Here is a 6,607-nt window from a genome sequence, read left to right as displayed (position 1 = left end):
CTCTGTGACTGGAGGATGGTGTCACACAATGGCAGGATCCAGTGCTAGCGGAGGAGCTGAGCTGCTGGGTTGGTGCAGTCACAGTAAAATAACTCAGGTGGGAAGCCACTGAATCTTTCAGTTCACTCCCTCTTCTCCCTGTGGCCATTCCTCATTGTCCCACCACCACTTCCCAGGCTCTGAGCCTTCTCCCCTTCGTGGTTCCCCAGCTGGTTCCTCCCACCATTCCTCTGTATCCAGCCAGTCCATGACAACACAGCTCCCATTTGCACTCTAGGCATTATCCAGGTAAAAATCTACATATATAAATACTGTGTAGGGCCCTAAATAAAACATCAAGCCTATTCACATTGGCTAGACATCATGCATAGAGATTTTCTTCTCCACATAGTGAAAATTGGCCCCATTTTATCTGTCCTAATGAAGCCACGTCTGTTTTGACCAGCTAAGAATTTGTTGTGAAAATGGAAGCATGGAAGCTATCAGAAGTCTATATTTTAGTTCTGTTTAAACATGCCTGGCAAATAAAACTCCAAAACTAGCCCACCAAAAAATGCCTGCTAGCCAACCTGCCAACCATAGATACCTATTACAGTAATATGTGGCACTTGTTGTTGTTTAGTCGTTTAGTCGCATCTGACTCTTCATTACCCCATGGACAAGAGCACGCCAGGCACTCTTGTCTTCCACTGCCTCCTGCAGTTTGGTCAAACTCATGTTAGTAGCTTCGAGAACACTGTCCAACCATGTTGTCCTCTGCGTCCCCTTCTCCTTGTGCCCATCTTTCCCAACAACAGGGTCTTTTCCAGGGAGTCTGCTGTTCTCATGAGGTGGCCATAGTACTGGAGTCTCAGCTTCAGGATCTGTCCTTCCAATGAGCACTCAGGGCTGATTTTCTTAAGAATGGATATGTTTGATCTTCTTGCAGTCCATGGGACTCAAGAGTCTCCTACATATGTGTCACAGCGTCAACCTAATAATTAATAATAATAATAATAATAACCCAGTCATCCGTGATTCACACTATAGCAAGGAACTGCACTTTGGTGTCCCACACCCAAGTGTCAATAAACTAGCCACTTAGCGACGCATAGATCTAAAGCATTTACCAGATGAACCCCCTTCTATTAGAGAACTAGGTTAAGCATCTTGCCACCTTGAATCAGTAGATCAGGTGTGGGGCATCTGTGGACCTCTGAATGTTGTTGGTCTCCAACATCAATCAACCACAGCCAGTATGGCCAATGGTCAGGGATGATGGGATCAACATCTGGATGGCTGCAGATTGCTCATCCCTGCAGTAGAGGCCATGCAGGGATTGCATCACACTCCTGTGATTGGAGAACCCTTAATAGCTGGGTTGCATTTTCTCTTGTTTTGTTACACCAAGGACGTTATTATATCCCCTGCCACTCAACCAGCTTTTGTCTTGGACTGAGTCTTTCAGGCTAGAAAACACCCAGGAGTTCTCGTGAGTTAATTTCCTTCTATCCCACCGTATTTTCCTGCTTTGTAGGATTAGCCTCCCTCCTCTTATAATTCTGTCAAAAGCTAACTCTTCTATTCTCCATTGTCACCTCAAGAGAAAATAAATTATATCTGGGACGCAATTTAAAAGGGAGGGAGGATGACAAACAAAACAAATGGGGTGGTTTTTGTGCGTGCATAGGTATATGAAAAGAAGAATTTAAAAAAATTCCTTAGCATTTCCCTTCTTTTGTGGAATCAGTATTATCTGAGCCCCCTCTGAATTTCCTCATTTGTGATAATGAATCCAGCAGAGCAGGTAGGAAGATTTAGATCAAGCAAGACAGAAAGCCAAGACTGAACTCTGACCTCCTTCCAGTTTCCCCTATGATGTTTTCCTCACCTGCCCTCATAAGAGTTTATACCTTTCTTTGTCTGTTCAGCAGGCTATAGATTGTATTTTAAGAATTTGCCTCGCATCCATTTTTTCTTGTCTGTTTACTGTCACGATGGCACAATAAAATTCCATTTCGCCGTTCTCCACCCGTTCCGTCACTCAGCCTTGTATATATATATGTAGCTCATACAATGAACAGCAGTGGGTCATATAGTGGTGACTAATAAGACTAATAAGACTTACTCTGTGTTGGAGCTAACAAATCCTTTATCAGTACTTCAACCATTCTGCTTACGTGGCCTCATTGTTAAGATTATGCCTTTCATCTATGGGAACTAATCCCTTTCATATACAATTTTAGCAAGGAGCTTATAAAATGTGTATTAAAGCAGTATTGACTTGTCTAACAATAAAAAGTACAATTAGGCTTCCAACACAGAGCATTACTAATTTACATAAAAACCTCTCTAACCCATTCCTTTTACTGCAGAATATAACCAAAAGGTTACATTCTATAGCATGCACCAGTAATTTTACTCTAAAATCAGCAGATAGCTCTACCTATGCAGTGCTGTTCACTTTTCTCTTTGTGCAGATCTTTTAAAAAGTGAATTTCCATGACGAACATATCAATAGGAAATAATATTAAAGATCATTAGACAGAATGGCTGGATACAAAGGGTTCCTTTTATAATATCACATAATGCAATAATTCAAGACTGTTTCTTATCAAGTGTCACTGTCCTGATAGAATCACCCCAAGGGTCAGAATGGAAGCATAATTTTATCCCACCTTCTGATGGTGGTAGCTCATTTTCATAATGTACTATTTAGGCAAGAAGCTTATAAAAACCATAGAGGAGTGATAATGACCATTCTGTGCCTGAAAATGCATAAATAGTTAGGCTTCTACCACTAAGCATTTCCACCTAAGAAGATTACTAAAGATCCCTTCTGCTACATTTCTAATTTCCATAAACCAAATAAGTGGCATTGTCTCTTCACTCTCCGTATACTACGCCTTTCCACAATATTCCGGCACCTTATGTTAATATTGTGTCTGTGTATATTAAAAACACCCCAAAATAAAATAGACATAAAAACCACACAGCTGGACCTGGCTGTGAATACATCCTAATTCTATGACGAATTTCTTTCTAATTTCTTTTCCTATATTTCTCCAAACATCCTTCTAAACTTCCCTACTACATTTTGGTCTGAGGAGCAAAAGTCTTCCCGTCTCTCTGCATAAAAGGAATGCCCTCCAAGGAATTGCCATAATTGGAGAGGTTTTGCCACAATACTGATACAATGCAGTACTCTCATTGTTGTTTTCTAAACTACCCATCAAATAAAAATCAACCAACTACTGCAGATGGTGTTTACTGTCCACAATTTCTGCTTGAAGGTGCCATAAAAACTTCATCCTAATTGTTAGATAAAAGAGCAGTATCTCTTTACCAGAGTAACACAAGATGACATTGCCCCAGGACATTTCACATGGTGTAACATGGCATAATCTGATTAACTTGATCCCATAGCCCCCTGTGCAGTGGAAACACCACTTTTCAAGGGAGAGGACATGCCAATACAAATAACAAACATCCTGTTTTTAACCATTTGCACCGGTCAGTTTGCCTATAGCACCAGAATCCTGTCAACTTAGATCATAACGGAATTATACATCCCAGTCTAAAATCTGATTTCTTGAACAGCATATCTTAGCAGAGGGACATTTTGTAACCCTCCATAACAGATTCTGAAGGGGTGCCAAACCATTATAGTGAATAGGAGAGACTGCTGAAAATCAGATACTTCACTTGTGCAACAGGAAGTGTTTTCCAGTTGTACGAAGCCACCATTGGCTACAACCAATAAATTTGATTTGATTTTATAGGTTGTGTTAATGTCGTGTGTGACTTCTCCCTTAGAAACTGATCATATAACGTCTTGGTACAGCATGAGACTCTTGATCTAAGGGCTGTGGCTTCAAGCCCCACGTTGGGCAAAAGATTCCTGCATTTCAAGAAGTTGCCCTAGATGATCCTCGTGGTCCCTTCCAACTCTATGATTCTATAATACAGCAAAATTAGGTAAACTAGGCTTTAATGAACTGAAAGGAGAGTGAGAGGAGCAGTCGCCACAGCCTGCTCCACCTGGACAGGCCTTCTGCTGAGACTAATGGCACTGTGTGGGAATGTTGTAGATACTGGGAGATGATACATTGATTTAAAAATATCCTTCCTAACTCATGCTTGATAGTCAGCAGCATAGTGCATTCCCCAGTATATACGGTAGCAGGAAGCTAGTTCCTAGATTCGTTTGAATCTCTTTACTTAAGCAATGCAATCTGGCTTTGTCCAGATTGGGTTCTGTTCCTGTTAAGTCCCCTTTTATCCTTCCTAAAAAAAATAAAGGCATAGCAATCTTCCTTACAAGTGATGAGAATTTTACTCACATTCAGTTCACAGTTGGATCCCTGAAGGAAGGCTTTAGCTTGGAGTTGCAGATACGGTGTGACTTGCATCCTTGTAAGGATGGGCCTGTGTGCTGCTGGCAAAGAGCCAGCTGTGCAGTCCAAGAGAAGGAAATGGAAGTAGAAGAGGGAAGATGGCTGTGTGACCAGCCCCTCTTATGGGGTCTCCTAGGGTAACGCCCGCCCACCTGGTCACACGCAGGGGGAGGATGCTCCAGACCAGGTGTAACAGGAAGTTCAACCGGCTGGAGTAACACCCCCCTGCGTGTCCACTCTGGGCAAACAGGAAGTATTGTATTTGACTGCTCTAATGGATTGCATCCCACACAGTGTGGAAAGGATGCTAGGAAAGTAAGAGAGGCAGATGAAGAAGACATCAGCAGCCAGCTTCTGTTTTAGATGACTGTCCCCTCCCTCACTCCCAGAGTCATGTACCACCAGCTGCCTCCTGAGAAGAATCCTTAGGATTTGCTATATGTTAATATTGCCATGCTAGTTTATTTTGTGTGCATGCACACAAGCTGCCTTGGAAGAATTTAGTATCCTGAAAGGTGGGATATAAATAATTATAATAAATCAACTAATGGCCGCAATGAATGATGGTGCCCTCTAGAATTCAGCCCCCTGAAAGGTTCGGGCCATCTACAACAGAAAGAAAATGTGAGTCAGATCCTTTTACAGGGGACTTGCCACAGGATCACTACAATAATCACCCAAAGGTGAGAGAGATCAATTGTCTGTTTCTGCTGCGACACAGTTTCCCATTTGTTCCGTACTTTTAAAACTCAATTGTGGAAAGTGATGAGTGGTTTTAATTCTCCCTTTGATGGTATGATGAACACTTGGCTCAGGCGAGGGACTGCTTTATATTACACTGTTTACCCTAGTTTGTAAATCTGAAACACTGGTTATGGGAAAAGCACTAAAAGCATAGTTTATCTCCCCTGCTATTAACAGATATCATTCATTTTTACTGCCTACACCAAGGAGCTGAACAACAAATCGTTTTTTGCTTCTTCTTTTTTTAGAAGTGTAGCTGAATCAAGATGCTTTGCACAAAGAAACAATATACTTGCCAAGGGGGACAATGATTTTTATTTTATTTATAAAGTGGAGGTTTACAGACTGATTCAAACTTGGGGAGAGAGAGTGAAAGGGAATATTTATAATGGAAACAAGTAGTTGGCTTTCCTTGACATATCTATGAATCCATCAGGTTTGTATTTAAATGTAACTTACTCAAAGGAGACATAAAATAAATACACTCACAGAGGGTCTTTTTTTAAATAAAAAAAAATATTGCTCGTGTTTTCCCTTGATCAGTAATAAAAGTAATTCCCTCTGTGAGTATATTATTGTGTATGGAAAACTAATAATTCTCTGGTTAACAGTGCCCAGTGCCTTCAGCTTTCTCCAGTATGTTATATGGATTTCCAAACATTTTATGCTGTTCTCTTGGCACCTACTCCAGTTCATGTGTATTGAAAAATAGGGCACCACCTCAAGCTCAGAACATAGTGGCTCCATACTTAAAGCTAAAGAAAAGCTGGAGTTAAAGTAGCTGTCCTTCAACAAAAGTAGGCCTCCTCAGATACACCATCACACTCATGTCTCAATGAGACAGAAGACTACATCTAGTTAAGCAACCATGGGTTTTCTCTTGTATGACATAACCCTAGTTTGATTTGAGAGGCCCACACACCCAGACAGACAGCAGGGGTTCAATCCACTATTGGTTTAGTCCACAATTCACAGTGATACCCCTGCATTCATCCTGTTGGACCAAGTTCTTGAAACAGAATATAGATCTATGGTTTAGTCCACAGATCAATGAACTTTTCTGAGGGCTGGTTGACTATGTTTTATATCAGGTGTACCACTTCTATTTAAAAATAAAATAGCTTCACACAACCAAAATTGGAATAGGAAAAACAACACTCGGTACACTTCTATTTGCATGTGATTGTGTGTGTGTGTAAATATTCTCTTTGGTTTTCTTTTTTAAGGATTTCCCTGGAATTATCCTAAAAAACTTTAAGCAATCCGTATGTGGGCATAGAATGATATGGACTGGGACTGATTTGTCAATCCCTACATGACAGGTAGTTCCCTCAACACTGCCACAAGAGTTTCTACCAGTAGTTCTCAGACTTTAATGGAGCATTTGAAAATTGATGGATTATGGAAGTCATGGACGCAATGCCCTTTCAAAATGTGTTGGGTTTTATTATGTATTTTGTGTTTTTATATTGTTATTTTATGTTGTA

The sequence above is a fragment of the Podarcis liolepis genome, assembly GCF_965112155.1.
Source record: "Podarcis liolepis genome assembly, chromosome: 10".
NCBI lineage: Eukaryota > Metazoa > Chordata > Lepidosauria > Squamata > Lacertidae > Podarcis > Podarcis liolepis.
This window is presented reverse-complemented; position numbering follows the sequence as displayed.